Raw genomic sequence first — 18,417 nt, forward strand, 5'->3', positions numbered from 1 at the left:
ATGGGGATGACAGAGGATGAGATGATTGGATAGCATCACTGATGCAATGGACATGAGTTTGAATAAGATCTGGGAGTTGGTGATGGACAAGGAAGCCTGTGCTGCACCCCATGGTGTTGCAAAGAGTCCGACAAGACTGAGCAACTGAACTGAACTGAAATGTGATGAGGATTACAGTTTAGATCAGTGACCTCTAGATGTAATTGTGTAGAAAATAGGAAGGCTGATGAGAGAGGAAATCAGGGACCTATTCCTGGCCTTGTGTGTGGACAAGGAGGAGAGGGGGGTGGTTTATGAGTGGCCAGGGAAGTGTGGATGCAGCTGTGTTAACACGAGGAGGAATGGAGGCGGCGGGGTGGGGGTGGTGGGGGGAGGTGTTCAGCAACCAGTTCCTCAAGCTGTGCTGACTTGGAATGAGAAGACTAGACATGAGTTCAGAGACCTGTTTCTGGAGCTGTGTAGACAAGGAGAAGGACATTTGGAGAAGAGATCAGGGACCAGTGGCTGGAGCTTTGGGCACATGAAGCAGGAGGATTGGAAAGCAAAGCCAAGGACCAATGGCTAGAGCTCTCTGTACCAGGATGAAGATGATTATTTGGGAGGACAGGGACCCATGGCTAGAACTCTCTGTATGAGGAGGAGTGCAGATAAAGTCAAGTTCTGGTGCCTGGAGTCATGTCTTCAAGTGGAAGAAAGACTGGAGACAAGGGGAAGAGGACTGGAAATGAAATCACCAACCCTTGGTGAGAACTCTCTGTCCAAGGTGGAGAAGGCTTGCAGAGAAAGTCAGACATTGGTGGCCAGAACAGTGTGTACAAGTAGGAAGAGGTTTTGAGATAAAGTCAGGGACAGGCAGCCTGACCTATGTGAATGGGATGAGAAGGCGTGTACATTAAGGCAGGCCCCAGGGGCTAGGATTGTGTGGGCAAGGAGGAAGAGCATCATAGTTGAGGTCAGAGACCACTAGTTTAGCTGTGTAGACAAAGACTTAGGGGGACCTTCCCAGGTGACTCAGTGGTAAAGAATATGCCTGCCAATGAAGGAGGTGAAGGTTCAATTCCCAGTCTGGAAGATCCCCTTGAGTAGGAAGTGGCAACCCACATCAGTATTCTTACCTGGGAAACCCCCTGGATGGAGGAACCTGGTGGGCTACAGCTGATTATTCACTGGACATGACTGAGCATGCACACAGACACAGAGGCAGTGAGGAATGAGGCTGGAAAATGAGTCCAGGGACCAGTGGCTGGAACTGTGTGAACATAGAGTAGGATTCAGTTAAGTTCAGTTCAGTCCCTCACTCGTGTCCGAGTCTTTGTGACCCCATGAATTACAGCACGCTAGGCCTCTCTGTCCATCACCAACTCCCGGAGTTCACTGAAACTCACGTCCATTGAGTTGTGATGCCATCAGCCATCTCATCCTCTCTTGTCCCTTTCTCCTCCTGCCCCAGGCCCTCCCAGCATCAGAGTCTTTTCCAAAGAGTCAACTCTTCACTTGAGGTAGCCAAAGTACTGGAGTTTCAGCTTTAGCATCAGTCCTTCCAAAGAACACCCAGGACTGATCTTTAGAATGAACTGGCTCAATCTCCTTACAGTCCAAGGGACTCTTACACTGTTGGTGTAAGATCTCCAACACGAGGGTGGAATTCAGAGATCAGTGGTTGGATCTGTATGGACACTAATGGGGCAAGATTGAGGAGGAGGACAGGGACTTGTGGCTCAATGTCTGTGGACAGGGAGGAATAACTGGAGATGAGGACGGTGGGTGGGGTGGGGTGGGGGCTGTCTGTGTCTGTAACATTGTTGACAGGGAAGAGGACTTCACATCAAGTCAGTAGACCAGTGGCTGGAAGCTATGTGTGCAGGGAGGGGGAGGCTTACACATAAGGTCAGTGACTACCAGGTGTAGTCATGTAAACAAAAGAAAGGGGGCTAGGAGATGAGGTCAGGTACTTGAGATCAGTGACCTGCAGTAGATAGGACGAGGAGGGACACTGAGAGAGGAAGTCAGGGACCAGGGGCTGGGATGTGTGGACAAGGAGAGAGGAGGGTTGGATACCCATCATGGACCCATTGGGACTTGTGGGGAAAATTAAAAAAAAAAAAAATGAGTAGGATGAACTCCCTGTCATTCTGCAAATTCCTACTGGCTTTTCCCATATTGTAGTGTATGTGTTTCCACAATGCTTTCTCCATTAGTTCTACCATCCTTTCCCTATAAATCTGTCCTCTGTGTGTCTGCATCTCCACTGCTGCCCAGCAAATAGGTTCATCGGTCTCGTCTTTCTAGATTCCATATATAACTGTTAATATATATATATATATATATATATATATATATATATATATATATATATATATATATATTTCTGATTTATGTCATTCAGTATGATAGTCTCTTGGTTCATCCACCTCATTAGAACTGACTCAAATGTGTTCCTTTTTTGTGGCTGAGTAATATTCCACTTTGTATATGTACCACAGCTTCTTTATCCATCCATCTACTGATGTATGTCTAGGTTGCTTCTGTGTGCTGCTGCTAAGTCACTTCAGTCATGTCTGACTCTGTGCGACCCCATAAATGGCAGCCCACCAGGCTCCTCTGTCCCTGGGATTCTCCAGGCAAGAACACTGGAATGGGTTGCCATATCTTTCTCCAATGTATGCCTGCATGCTAAGTCGATTCAGTCATGTTCGACTCTATGTGATCCCATGGACAGCAACCCACCAGGCTCCTCTGTCCACAGGACTCTCCATGCAAGAATACTTATGTGGGTTGTCATTTCCTTCTCCACCCATGTGCTACCTATTGTAAATAGCACTGCAGTGAACAGTAAGAAATACATGTGTTTTTCAGTTATGGTTTCCTCCATTGTATATGCCCAGTACTGTGATTTGCTGGATCATATAGTAGTTTTGTAAGGCCTCCTCAGGCAGCCATTTTGCTTTTTTGATTTATTTTCCATGTGGATGGTCTTGATACGTATCTCCTGTACAATGTCACGAACCTCTATCAATAGCTCATCAGGCACTCTGTCTCTCAGATCTAGTCCCTTCAATATATTTCTCACTTCCACTGTAAAATCATAAGGGATTTGATTTAGGTCATACCTGAATGGTCTAGTGATTTTCCCTACATTCTTCAATTTAAATCTGAATTTGGCAATAAGGAGTTCATGATCTGAGCCACAGTCAGCTCCTGGTCTTGTTTTTGCTGACTGTATAGAGCTTCTCAGGGGAAGACAATGGCAGCCCACTCCAGTGCTCTTGCCTGGAAAATCCCATGAAGGGAGGAGCCTGGTAGGCTGCAGTCCATGGGGTCTCGAGGAGTCGGACACGGCTGAGCGACTTCACTTTCATTTTTTACTTTCATGTATTGGAAAGGGAAATGGCAACTCACTCCAGTGTTCTTGCTTGGAGAATCCCAGGGACGGGGGAGCCGGGTGAGCTGCCATCTCTGGGGTCACACAGAGTTGGACACGACTGAGGTGACTTAGCAGCAGCAGCAGCAGCATAGAGCTTCTCCATCTTTGGCTGCAAAGAATATAATCAATCTGATTTCACTGTTGACCACCTGGTGATGTCCATGTGTAGAGTTATCTCTTATGTTGTTGGAATAGGGTTTTTGCTATGACCAGTGTGTTCTCTTGGCAAAACTCTATTAGTCTTTGTCCTGCTTCTTTCCATACTCCAAGGCCAAATTTGCCTGTTATTTTAGGTGTTTCATAACTTCCTACTTTTGCATTCCAGTCCCCTATAATGAAAAGGACATCTTTTTTGTGTGTTTGTTCTAAAAGGTCTTGTAGGTGTTCATAGAACTGTTCAACTTCAGCTTCTTCAGCATTACTGGTTGGAGCATAGGCTTCGATTGTCGTGATATTGAATTGTTTGCCTTGGAAATAAACATAGATAATTGTGTCATTTTGGAGATTGCATCCAAGTACTGCATTTTGGACTCTTTTGATGACCATGATGGGTATTCCATTTCTTCCAAGGGATTCCTGTCACAGTAGTAGATATAATGGTCATCTGACTTAAATTCATCCATCCCAGTCCATTTTAGTTTGCTGTTTCCTAGAATGTCAACATTCACTCTTGCCATCTCTTGTTTGACCACTTCCAATTTGCCTTGATTCACGGACCTCACATTCCAGGTTCCTATTCAATATCGTTCTTTACAGCATCTGACATTGCTTCTGTCCCCAGTCATATCTACATCTGGATATTGTCTTCTGTTTGGCTACATCCCTTCATTCTTTCTGGAGTTATTTCTCCACTGATCTCCAGTAGCTTATTGGACACTTAATGATCTGGAGAGTTCCTCTTTCAGTATCCTTTCATTTTCCCTTTTCATATTGTTCATGGCTGTCTGAGGAGGCCTTACAAATAGCTGTGAAAGGAAGAGAAGTGAAAAGCAAAAGAGAAAAGGAAAGATATAAGCATCTGAATGAAGAGTTCTAAAGAATAGCAAGGAAAGAAGAAAGCCTTTCTCAGCGATCAATTCAAGGAAACAGAAGAAAACAATAGAATGGGAAAGGTCCAAAATTCTCCAAGTCAGGCTTCAGCAAAACGTGAACCTTGAACTTCCAAACATTCAAGCTGGCTTTAGAAAAGGCAAGGAACCAGAGACCTAATCGCCAACATCTGCTGGATCATGGGAAAAGCCGGAGAGATCCAGAAAAAGATCTATTTCTGCTTTATTGACTATGCCAAAGCCTTTGACTGTGTGGATCACAATAAACTGTGGACAATTCTGAAAGAGATGGGAATACCAGACCGCCTGACCTGCCTCTTGAGAAGTCTGTATGCAGGTCAGGAAGCAACAGTTAGAACTGGACATGGAACAACAGACTGGTTCTAAATAGGAAAAGGAGTATGTCAAGGCTGCATATTGTCACCCTACTTATTTAACTTCTATGAAGTGTACATCATGAGAAAGCCTGGATTGGAAGAAACACAAGTTGGAATCAAGATGGCTGGGAGAAGTATCAGCGACATCAGATATGCAGATGACACCATCCTTATGGCAGAAAGTGAAGAGGAACTAGAAAGCCTCTTGATGAAAGTGAAACAGGAGAGTTAAAAAGGTCGCTTAAAGCTCAACATTCAGAAAACTGGGATCATGACATCTGTTCCCATCACTTCATGGGAAATAGATGGAGAAACAATGGAAACAGTGTCAGACTTTATTTTGGGGGGCTCCAAAATCACTGCAGATGGTGATTGCAGCCATGAAATTAAAGACACTTATTCCTTGGAAGGAAAGTTAGGACCAACCTAGACAGCATATTAAAAAGTAGAGACATTAGTTTGCCAATAAATGTCTGTCTAGTCAGTTCAGTCACTCAGTTGTGTCCGGCTCTTTGCAACCCCATGAATCGCAGCACGCCAGGCCTCCCTGTCCATCACCAACTCCCGGAGTTCACTCAGACTCATGTCCATCGAGTCAGTGATGCCATCCAGCCATCTCATCCTCTGTCGTCCCCTTCTTCTCCTGCCCCCAATCCCTCCAAGCATCAGAGTATTTTCCAATGAGTCAACTCTTCGCATGAGGTTGTTAATTCCAAACTCCCAATATTTCCCTCCCCTCCCACTTGGGAACCACAACTCTGATCTCTGAATCTATTTTCTTTCATATATATGTTGATTTCTGTTGTATTTTAGATTCCACATCTAAGTAATATGGTATTTGTCTTTCTGCTGCTGACTTGCTTTTTGCTGACCTAGTGTGATCAGACACATCAATGTGGCTACCAATGGCATTCTTTTTTTTTTTTTTTTTTTTAATGATTGAGTAATAATTTCTTTGTGTATATACACCATATCTTTATCCATTCATCTGCTGACATTTTGTTTGATTCCATGGCTTGGCTATTGTGAATAGTGCTATGAACATGGAAATGTATATATCTTTTAAAATTAGTTTTGTCTGGATATATGCACAAGGGTGGGATTACTCGGTCATATGGATCTCTAATTTTAGTTTTTTAAGGAACCTTCATACTCTTCTCCATAATGGCTGCACCAATTTACATTCCTACTAACTGTGTAGTAAGGTTCCTTTTTTTTCCACACCCTCTCCAGCATTGTTTGTATGTTTTTTCAAGAAATGTCATTCTAAACAGCATGGATGATATCTCACTGCAGTGTTGACATGCATTTCTTTAATTATTAGAGGTGTTCAAGGTGAATTCCTTGATTTCCAGAGTCATGCTATGGTGACTGGTGTCATTTCCTCTTGGTTAATCTCGGGTGAAGAATGTTCTGATAGTGTTGCACTTAGCTGCTCAGTCGTGTCTGACTCTTTTCCACCCCGTGGACTGTAGCCCACCAGGGTCCTCTGTCCATGGGGTTTCCCAGGCAAGAATACTGGAGTGGGTTGCCATGCTCTCCTCCAGGGGAATCTTCCCAACCCAGGGAATCGAACCCAGGTCCCCCACATTGCTGGTGGATTCTGTACCATCTAAGTTACCAGGGAAGCCCTGAGAATACTGGAGTGGGTAGCCCATACCTTCTCAAGGGGAACGTCTGAACCCAGGAATCAGAACCTTATCTTCTGCAAGAACGTGTGGAGATGTGTTATTTGCAACTCCCCCTCCTCCACCCCACCCAGAAGCTATCAAAATATTTTGTTTCAGAAGGAAAAGGTGCTCAACTGGTTGCTTTACAAAATTTCAAAGGAAGATTTCCTTCTCTTCCTCCTCACTCCGGCACTTTCTTCCAGTGTGTGAGGGGTGTTTAAAAACTGAGTTGAGAATAGTTCTTAACAGGAAGGCCAGCACCAAGCTGAGGCCTTTGGACCTCTTGGGTTTTCAGAAAAACGCTTGCTTTAAGACGTCAATAAGTGCTGGGAAGGGTTCTTATCTGTGCTTGTCCAGGTGGGTAGCTGATGTAGACAGGAGGAGTGAGTGTGGGCAGCCAGCCCATGTGGGCGGAGCGGAGGGGTAGCTGCGCACAGCCTGGCCATGAGCCAGCCCCAGGGCGAGCGTATGCGTGCATGCACTCGGCCGCTGATGCTGGGCCCTGGATGCTCAGAAGGCAGACGTCAGTGCTGAGGAAAAGGAACACAGGATTGCTGGGCCCTCGGTGGCAGTGGTTCAGTCCCTCAACATCCCGCGTTCTGTGTTCCTGAGTGGGTACCAAGGAGCTGGCTATGGAGGGCTGGGGTGCGGGGTTGGGGGCGAGGTGGGGGGTGGGGGGTGGGGGTCGCAGGGGACGGGCATGTCCAAATTTGTGCTCAGGCAGACCTGGGGGTTCCACCCTCGGCTTGAGGTGAGAAAGGGGTAGAGCTCTGACTCTGGGAGGCGGGGTGAGGGGTCGCAGCAGCTTGCGAAGCAAGGCCTGCATTTCAAGGTTTCAAAAACGTCCGGATATCTGGCAGCAGGTGGGGAGCATAGTTCTGCATGGGAGGCAGTGATGCACGCGAGCTGGTGCATACACACCTTGTATTGTGAGCTCGGGACGCTTCCCAGCAAGCCTGCACAGAAGCACCAGATTTTAACTTTCTGCTCAAAGTTTCCCGGACACGTATGCGCTTGGACTGCTGCTGCCCCCTCCATCCCCACACCCCAGGATTAAACATTGAATGCGCAGCAGAACACCCGCATGTCTCTAGAGGCACCATTCCTGGGGAATTGCAATTCCGAGTGGCCATTGCGGGACTCTTTTGAGTGTTGGATTCGAAGGGCCTCCACACTCCCTGAGGGCGTGTGGGAGGGGAGGAGGGGCTGGGGCGAGGGGAGGAGGGTTCTGTTAGGTGTCGCTATGAGAACACAGTCCAGACGTGTGATTTGTGTGTACATTCATGTCCAGGTATGTTTGTCCCCCCCCACCCCCACCCCGCCACAGCATGACAGAAAATAAGGGAAACACACACCCATAAACAGTGTTGCATGTGTGTGGATGGCATTAGCTGACAGTTTTACAGAAATAATGGAGCTCCCTGTGCGTGCCTACTTGCCACCTTCTCACCTGGATGAAAAACCATCTATCTGCCTGGCCAGCCTCAGACTATGGTTTCTCCAGGGGATCACCCTGAATCCCTTAACTCCTGTTCTCAGAGCTCTCTCCCTGTGGTTTGCAGGATCTACTCAAGCGAGGTGAGGTTCCTTTAGACCCTTCACAGGTACTCCCTTCTCCTCCTTCGTTGCCCGAGTACTTCCTTCCCTGTACAAGACAGGATGCCAAGGCTCTCCGGACATACCGTGCAGGGTCAGGTAAGGTGTTGGTGTATCCCATTCCTCCCCTTCCATCTCTCCATTTTCCGTGTTTGTTTGTTTTAAGGGTTCTTAACTATATATTTTTGTCTCTTTTTTAAAAAAAGTGAAGTCTAGTTCTCTTAAAATATTGTGCCCATCTCTGCTCAGTACAAAAAACTGACTCAGTGATAACACAAAGACATATACTTGTTTTATAGCCTTTTATGGTTTGTCACAGGATATTGAATATAGCTCTGTGCATTCTGCAGTAGGACCTTGTTATTTATTCTAAATGTAGTAGTTTGTATCTACCAGTCCCCTACACGCAGTCCATCATTTCACCTTCCCCTTGGCAACTACAAGTCTGTTCTCTATGAGTCTTTTGTTTGTTTTAAAGGTATGATCAATTGTGCCATATTCTGGCATCCACCACAGATATGCAGATGACACCACCCTTAGGGCAGAAAGTGAAGAGGAACTAAAGAGCTTCTTGATGGAAGTAAAAGAGGAGAGTGAAAAAGCTGGCTTAAAACTCAACATTCAAAAAACTAAGATCATGATATTCGGTCCCATCACTTCATGGCAAATAGTTGGGGAAACAATGGAAACAGTGAGAAACTTTATTTTCTTTGGCTAGGAAATCATTACAGATGTTGATTGCAGCCATGGAATCAAAATACACTTGCTCCTTGGAAGAAAAGCTATGATCAACTTAGCATATTAAAAAGCAGAGATGTTACTTTGCTAACAAAGGTCCATCTAGCCAAAGCTATTTTATTTCTCAGTAGTCATGTACAGATGTAAGAGTTAGACTATAAAGAAAGCTGAGCACTGAAGAATTGATACTTTTGAACTATGGTGTTGGAGAAGACTCTTGAGAGTCCCTTGGATTGGAAGGAGATCAAGGCAGGAGGAGGACGTGACAGAGGATTAGATGATTGGATGGCATCATCGACTCAAAAAACATTAATTTGAGCAAATTCTGGGAGTTGGTGACAGGGAAGCCTGTATGCTGTGGTCCATGGGGTCCCAAAGAGTCCAAAACGACTAGCAACTGAACTGAACTGGCTTCTGCATATAAGTTATAGTGTATGATATTTGTCTTTTTCTGTCTGATTATTTCAGTTAATGTGATAGGCTCTTTGTTGTTGTGTAGTCACTGAGTCATGTCCAATGCTTTTATAGCCCCACACCCTGTAGTCCACCAGGCTTCTCTGTCCATGGGCTTTCCCAGGCAAAAATCCTGGAGTGGGTAATCAGTCCCTTCTCCAGGGGATCTTTCCAACCCAGGGATCAAACCTGGGTCTCCTGCCTTTCAAGCAGATTCTTTACCACTGAGCCACCTGGGAAGGCCATAATACTCTCTAGGTAAATCCCACTACTGCATTGTTTCATTCTTTTTTTTTTTTTTTTCCTGGCTGGGTAGTACTCCATTAAATAAGCATCACATCATTTTTATCCATCTCTGTCTGGACTTTAGGATTGTTTCCATGTCTTGGCTATTGTGTGTAGTGCTGCTGTGAACATGGGGGTGCATGCACTTTTGAATTACAGTTTTCCCTGGATATATTCCCAGGAATGGGAGATAGGTAATATAGTATTTCTGTACTTATATTTTTGAGAAACCTCGTTACTGTTCTCCATAGTGGCTGCACAAATTTACATTTCCACCAACAGAGTGGGAGGATACCCTTTTTTTCCACATCCTCTCCAGCATTTTTACCTATGTTTTCTTGTTTTATTTTTTTTAATTTAAAAATATTTTTTTCATACTCATCATGATAGTTTTATTTTTCTTTCTTTCTTTATTTTACTTTACAACATAGTATTGGTTTTGCCACACATTGACATGAACCCACCCCGGGTGTACATGTGTTCCCCATCCTGAACCCTCATCCCACCACCTTCCCCATCCAATCCCTCTGTGTTATCCCATGCACCAGCCTGGAGCACCCTGTATTATGCATCGAACCTGGACTGGTGATTCATTTCACATATGATAATACATATGTTTCAATGCCATTCTCCCAAGTCTTCCCAACCTTGTCCTCTCCCACAGAGTCCAAAAGACTATTTCTGTACATCTATGTCTCTTTTGCTTTCTTGCATACAGGGTTGTTGTTCAGTTCAGTTCAGTTGCTCAGTCATGTCTGAATCTTTGCTACCCCATGAATCACAGCACGCCAGGCCTCCCTGTCCATCACCATCTCATGGAGTTCACTAAAACTCATGTCTGAAAAGTCGGTGATGCCATCCAGCCATCTCATTCTATGTCATCCCCTTTTCCTCCTTCCCCTAATCCCTCCCACAATCGGAGTCTTTTTCACCATCATAAGTCAACTCTTCATATGAGGTGGCCAAAGTACTGGAGTTTCAATTTTAGCATCATTCCTTCCAAAGAACAACCAGGGCTTATCTCCTTTAGAATGGACTGGTTGGATCTCCTTGCAGTCCAAGGGACTCTCAAGAGTCTTCTCCAACACCACAGTTCAAAAGCATCAATTCTTCAGCACTCAGCTTTCTTCACAGTCCAACTCTCACATCCATACATGATCACTGGAAAAACCACAGCCTTGACTAGATAGACATTTATTGGCAATGTAAGGTCTCTTCTTTTCAATATGCTATCTAGGTTGGTCACAACTTTCTTCCAAGGAGTAAGTGTCTTAATTTTATGGATGCAGTTATCATCTGAAGGGTTATCATTACCATCTTTCTAAATTGCATATATATGTGTTAGTATAATGTCTTGGTATTTTTCCTTCTGGCTTACTTCAATCTGTATAATAGGTTCCAGTTTCATCCACCTCATTAGAACTGATTCAAATATGTTCTTTTTGATGACTGAGTAATACTCCATTGTGTGTATTTACCACAGTTTTCTTATCCATTCATCTGCTCATGGACATCTAGGTTGCTTCCATGTCCTAGCTATTATAAGCAGTGCTGCGATGAACATTGGGGTACATGTGTCTGTTTCAATTCTGATTTCCTTGGTGTGTATGCCCAGAAGTGGGATTGCTGGGTCATATGGCAGTTCTATTTCCAGTTTTTTAAGGAATCTTCACAGTTCTCCATAGTGGCTATATTAGTTTGCATTCCCATCAACAGTGTAAGAGAATTACCTTTTATCCACATCCTCTCCGCATTTATTGCTTGTAGACTTTTAGATAGGAGCCATTCCGACTGGCATGAAATGGTACCTCATTGTGGTTTTGATTTGCATTTCTCTGATAAGTAGTGATGTTGAGTATTTTTTCATGTGTTTGTTACCCACCTGTATGTCTTATTTAGAAAAATTTCTGTTTAGTTCTTTGGTCTATTTTTTTCATTGGGTCATTTATTTTTCTGGAATTGAGCTGTAGGAGTTGCTTATGTATTCTTGAGATTAATTATTTGGCAGTTGGTTCATTTGCTATTATTTTCTCCCATTCTGAAGGCTGTCTTTTCACCTTGCTTATAGTTTTCTTTGTTGTGCAGAAGCTTTTAATTTTAATTAGGTCCCATTTGTTTATTTTTGCTTTTATTTCCAATATTCTGGGAGATGGCTAATAGAGGATCCTGCTGGGATTTATGTCAGAGAGTGTTTTGCCTATGTTTTCCCCTAGGAGTTTCATTGTTTCTGGTCTTAGGTTTAGATCTTTAATCCATTTTGAGTTTATTTTTGTGTATGATGTTTGAAAGTGTTCCAGTTTCATTTTTTTTTTAACCAGTGGTTGATCAGTTTTCTCAGGACCACTTGTTAAAGAGTTTGTCTTTTTTCCATTGTATATTCTTGCCTCCTTTGTAAAAGATAAGGTGTCTGTAGCTGCATGGATTTATCTCTGGGATTTCTATTTTGTTCCATTGGTCTATATTTATCTCTTTGTGCCAGTATCATACTCTCTTGATGACTGTGGCTTTGTTGTACAGCCTGAAGATTCCTCCAGGTCTATTCTTCTTTCTTTCTCAAGATTGCTTTGGCTATTTGAATTTTTTTGTATTTCCATACAAGTTGTGAAACTGTTTGTTCTAGTGCTGTGAAAAATACCATTGGCAGATTGATAGAGATTGCATTGAATCTATAGATTGCTTTGGGTATTATACTCATTTTCACTATAGTGATTCTTCTGATCCATTAACACAGTATATTTCTCCAACTATTAGTGTCCTCTTTGATTTCTTTCACCAGTGTTTTATACTTTTCTATATATAGGTCTTTTGTTTCTTTATATAGTTACATTCCTAAGTATTTTGTTCTTTTCATTGCGATGGTGAACTGTATCATTTCCTTAAATTATTTTTCTATTTTCTCATTATTGGTGTACAGGAATGCAAGGGAATTCTGTGTGTGGAATTTATATCCTGAAACTTTACTATAGTCATTGATTAGCTCTAGTAATTTTCTGGTGGACTCTTTAGGGTTTTCTATGTAGAGGATCACATCATCTACAAACAGTGAGAGTTTTACTTCTCCCTTTTTCAGTCTGGATTCCTTTCATTTCTTTTTCTATTCTGATTGCTGTGGCCAAAACTTCCAAAACTATGTTGAATGTTAGTGGTGACAGTGAGCACCCCTGTCTTGATCCTGACTTTAGAGGAAATGCTTTCAATTTTTCACCATTGAGGATAATGTTTGCTGTGGGTTTGTCATATATAGCTTTTATTATGTATATTATGGTATGTTCCTTCTATCCCTGCTTTGTGGAGGCTTTTTATCATAAACAGATGTTGAAATTTGTCAAAGGCTTTCTCTGCATCTATCAAGATAATCATATGGCTTTTATTTTTCAGTTTGTTAATATGGTGTATTACATTGATTGATTTGTGGATATTGAATAATCCTTGCATCTCTGGGATAAAGCCCGCTTGGTCATGATGTATGATCTTTTTAATATGTTGTGGGATTGTGATTGTTAGAATTTTTTTAAGGATTTTTGCATCTATGTTCATCAGTGATATTGGCTTGTAGTTTTCTTTTTTTGTGGCATTTTTTCAAGTTTTGGTATTAGGGTGATGATGGCCTCATAAAATGAATTTGGAAGTTTACCTTCCTCTGCAATTTTCTGGAAGAGTTTGAGTAGGATAGGTGTTAGCTCTTCTCTAAGATTTTCATAGAATTCACCTGTGAAGCCATCTGGACCTGGACTTTGGTTTGGTGAAAGATTTATGATTACAGTTTCAATTTCCCTGCTTCTTATGGGTCTGTTAAGATTTTCTATTTCTTCCTGGATCAGTTTTGGAAAGTTATACTTTTTTAAGAATTTGTCTATTTCTTCCAAGTTTTCCATTTTATTGATACATAGTTGCTGATAGTAGTCTCTTATGATTCTTTATATTTCTGTGTTGCATGTTGTTACCTCTCCATTTTCATTTCTAATTTTATTGATTTGATTTTTCTCCTTTTGTTTCTTGATGAATCTGGCTAATGGTTTATCAATTTTATTTATACTCTCCGAGAATCAGCTTTTGGCTTTGTTGATTTCTGCTATGGTCTCTCTCTCTCTCTCTCTCTTTTTTTTTTTTGCAATTATTTCTTCCCTAATTTTTAAGATTTTATTTCTACTACCAACCCGGGTTTTTTTCATTTCTTGCTTTTCTAGTTGCTTTGGGTGTAGAGTTAGGTTACTTACTTGACTTTTTTCTTGTTTCTTGAGGTATGCCTGTATTGTTATGAACTTTCCCCTTAGCAGTGCTTTTACAGTGTTGCACAGGTTTTGGGTTGTTGTGTTTTCATTTTCATTCATGTATATGCCTATTTTGATTTCATTTTTTATTTCTTCTGTGATTTGTTGGTTATTCAGAAGCATGTTGTTCAGCCTCCATATGTTGGAATTTTTAATAGCTTTTCTCTTGTAATTGACACCTAATTGACTACACTGTGGTCAAAAAAGAAGCTTGGAATGATTTCAGTTTTTTATTTTTTATTATTATCTTTTTTAATTTACCAAGGCTAGATTTATGGCCCAGAATGTGATCTTTCCTGGAGAAGGCTCTGTATGCACTTGAGAAAAAGGTGAAATTTATTGTTTTGGGGTGAAATGTCCTATATATATCAATTATGTCTGACTGGTCTATTGTATCATTTAAAGTTTGTATTTCCTTGTTAATTTATGTTTAGTTAATCTATCCATAGGTTTGAGTGGGATATTAAAATTTCCCACTATTATTGTGTTATTGTTAATTTCCCCTTTTATACTTATTAGCATTTGTCTTACGTATTGTGGTGCTCCTCTGTTGGGTGAATATATATATTTATAATTGTTTTATCTTCATCTTGGATTGATCCTTTGATCATCATGTAGTGTCTTTCTTTGTCTCTTTTCACAGCCTGTGTTTTAAAGTCTATTTTATTTGATATGAGAACTGCTACTCCTGCTTTCTTGTGGTCTCTATTTGCATTCAATATCTTTTTCCAGCCCTTCACTTTCGTCTGTATGTGTCCCTTGTTTTGAGGTGGGTATCTTGTAGACAACATATTTAGGGTTTTTGTATCCATTCAGCCAGTCTTTGTCTTTTGCTTGGGGCATTCAACCCACTTACATTTAAGGTAATTATGGATAAGTATGATCCTGTTACCACTTACTTTATTGTTTTGGGTTTGAGTTTATATGCCCCTTCTGTGTTTCCTGTCTAGAGAAGATCCTTTAGCATTTGTTTGAGAGCTCTTTTTGTGGTGCTGAATTCTCTCAGCTTTTTCTTGTCTGTGACTTAGAAGCAGCAGCAGCAGCAAAGCTTTTGATTTCTCCTTCATTTTTGAATGAGATCCTTGCTGGGTACAGTTATATGGGCTGTAGGTTATTTTCTTTCATCACTTTAAATATGTCCTGCTATTCCCTCCTGGCCTGAAGAGTTTCTTTTGAGATATCAGCTGTTATCCTTATGGGAATTCCCTTGTGTGTTATTTTTTGTTTTTCCCTTGCTGCTTTTAATATTTGTTCTTTTTTGTTTGATCTTTTTAAATTTGATCAATGTGTGTCTTGGGGTGTTTCCGATGTGTTTATCCTGTTTGGAACTCTCTGGGTTTCTTGGACTTGGGTGATTATTTCCTTCACCATTTTAAAGAAGTTTTCAACTATTTTCTCTTCAAGTATTTCATCATTATCTTTCTTTTTGTCTTCTTCTTCTGGGACTGCTATAATTAGAATATTGGGGCATTTAACATTTTCCCAGAGGTCTCTCAGATTGCCCTCATTTTTTGTTGTTGTTGTTTTACTTTGTTTTTCATTTTTCTTGTTTCATTTATTTTTATTATTCTATCCTCTATCTCACTTATCCTATTTTCTGCCTCCGTTATTCTACTGTTGCTTCCCTCCAGAGTGTTTTGCATCTCGTTTATTGCATTATTCATTATATATTGACTATTTTATTTCTTCTAGGTCCTTGTTAAAACCTTTCTTACATCTTCTTAATCCTTGTCTCCAGGCTGTTTATCTGTAACTCCATTTGTTTTCAAGATTTTGGATCATTTTCACTATCATTATTCATAATTCTTTATCATGTAGATTCCCTATGTCTTCCCCTTTTGTTTGGTTTCATGGGCATGTATCCTGTTCCTTTACCTGCTGGGTATTTCTCTGTTTTTTTTTTTTTCATCTTGTTTATATTACTGTGTTTGGGGTGGCTTTTCTGTATTCTGGGAGTTTGTGGTTCCTCTTTATTGTGGAGGTTAATTGCTGTGAGTGGGGTTAGATGGGTAGCTTGTCAAGATTTCCTGGTTAGGGGAGTGTGTGTTGGTGTTCTGGTGGGTGGAGCTGGATTTATTCTCTCTGGAGTGCAATGAAGTGTCCAGTAATGAGTTATGAGATGTCAGTGGATTTTAAGTGACTTTGGGCAGCCTGTATATTGAAGCCCAGGGCTATGTTCCTGTGTTGCTGGAGAATTTGTGTGGTATGTCTTGCTCTGGAACTTGTTGGCCTTTGGGTGCTGCTTGGTTTCAGTGTAGGTGAAGGTGTTTGATGAGCTCCTATTGATTAATGTTCCCTGGAGTCAGGAGTTCTCTAGTGTTCTCAGGATTTGGACTTAATTCTCTTGCCTCTGATTTTCAGTCATATTCTTACAGCATCCTCAAGACTTCTCCATCTATACAGCACCAATAATAAAACGTCTAGGTTAATGATGAAAAGTTTCTCCACAGTAAGGGACACCCGGAGAGGTACACAGAGTTAAATGGGGAAGAGAACAGGGAGGAGGGAGACAGAGGTGGCCAAGAGGAGAAGAGGGGGAATCAAAAGAGGTGAGAGCAGGCTAGCCAGTAATCACTTCCCTATGTGCTCTCCTCAGTCTGGATCACTCTGAGATGTTCACAGAGTTACACAGAGAAGAGAAGAGTGAGGAAGGAGAAGGAGGTGGCCTGGAGGATAAAAGGGGGAATCAAAAGGAGAGAGACAGATCTAATCAGCAGTCAGTTCCCTAGGTGTTCTCCACAACCTGGAACACAAAAAGAGATTCACAGAGTTGGGTAGAGAAGAGAAGGGGGAGGAAGGAGACAGAGGAGACCTGGTGGAGCAAAAGGAGTATATGAAGTGTCTATAGGCCATGTCCTATGTATTTGGTGCTAACTGCAGGGTTTTAATCTATTGCACCTGTCACTTCCAAAGCAGTTCCCTCTGTTTATTTTAGCTTCTACTGTTTGCTGGTCTCTTCAGTGTCTAATTTCCTCCCTGACACAAAGGGCTGGTGGTGGTCACTTGTTTTAGGCTCACTTGTTCAGTTGTACTCTGGGGAGGGAGGAACACTGCAAACAAATATCACTGGTGTCTGTGGGGAGTACTCCCAGTGTCTCGGTCACACTAGGTTTACCCCCACTCATGACGTGTGAGCTTTCCCAGTCTGCATTGCTCAGGCTCTAGGTTTCTCTGCTAAGAACTGTCTGAAGCGGTCCCTAGGTTGAGTGCACTTCCCAGATCTAAGCCACTCAGGTTCAGGTTCTCAGGTACTCGACAAAGGTGCAGACTTGAATGGGCTTGCATTTTGTGCCCTTCCCCAGTCCAAGCATCTCAGATGACCAGGTGCTTGGCAAGCACTGTCCCTCGGATTTATCGCCTTCCCCATCCCATTAGCTAGGTTTTCTTGGTGTACAACAGGCATGCCTTCTCAAGTGTGCTGTGGGTCTCTCCTGAGGAGTTAATCTCTGGCTGTGATCCTCCCAGTGGATGTCAACCATCCAAAATCCCAGGGAGTCTTGACTAGCAATAAGGCCTGCTTACAGTTTGGTAACTAATGCCTCTCTGGGTCCATGATAGTTCCCTTCTGGCTCTGGCAGCCCTCACCTGCCTGTCTCCAGCGGGGGATGGGCCAGTCCACCGCCAGCTAGCTCTGTTCAGTCCTTTGTTCTGTGAGTGGGCTTGATGGCGTCTTGCTGCTGCTAAGTCACTTCAGTCATGTCTGACTCTGTGCAACCTTATAGACAGCAGCCCATTAGGCTCCTCTGTCCCTGGGATTCTCCAGGCAAGAGTACTGGATTGGGTTGCCATTGCCTTCTCTGGTGGTGTCTTAGGGCTTTTCATGGGATAGCTATCCCACACTCTGGGTTGCTATCTGTAGTTAGTTCTCTCAGATTGCCCTCAGGGCATTCAGGCCTGGTACTTACCCTAAGCAATGCAGCCCACACCACCCTGTCCAGTCCCCACTTGCTAGTGAAGGATGCAGGTGTCTGCGCTGCTTCTCTGCTGGGAGTTGCTCTTAGGCACATAATCTGTGATTTTTATTTATTTATTTATTTCTATTTCCTCCTGGTTATGTTTACCCTCTGAGGTTCCAAAGGTCACCACAGACTCGCCATTGAGAATGTTTTCTGGTGTTTGGAAACTTCTCTCTTTTTTAAGAGTGCCTTCCCAGGATGGCTTTCCATCCCTACCTCTTTTGTCACTTTTTTTTTTTATTTTTTATATTTTTTCCTACCTCCTTTCGAAGACAATGGGATGCATTTCTGGGTGCCTGATGTCCTCTGCTAGCATTCAGAAGTTGTTTCGTGAAATTAACTCAGCGTTAAAATGTTCTTTTGATGAATTTGTTGGGGAGAAAGTGATCTCCCTGTCCTATTCCTCTGCCTTCTTAGGACCCTATACATGTGGTTCCTAACCTCATGGAAATTCTCCCCAGAATAATTCCTGTGCACACACAATTCTGCATACATTTAGAGCTCTTGAAATTTATTCATGGATCTCATTTTCAAAATAATTTCCAAAAATTGACTTGTTGTTTCATGGACATGATAACAATTTTTAGCTTATTTATAA

At 42.2% G+C, this 18,417-nt stretch overlaps 1 pseudogene; it reads left to right on the top strand.

The window, feature by feature from the left end:
* Positions 1-18,417, top strand: part of LOC138986793 (protein Shroom2-like) — a 137,833-nt pseudogene that overhangs the window by 13,521 nt on the left and 105,895 nt on the right.

Source organism: Bos mutus, unplaced genomic scaffold, assembly GCF_027580195.1.
Source record: "Bos mutus isolate GX-2022 unplaced genomic scaffold, NWIPB_WYAK_1.1 CTG163, whole genome shotgun sequence".
Lineage (NCBI taxonomy): Eukaryota > Metazoa > Chordata > Mammalia > Artiodactyla > Bovidae > Bos > Bos mutus.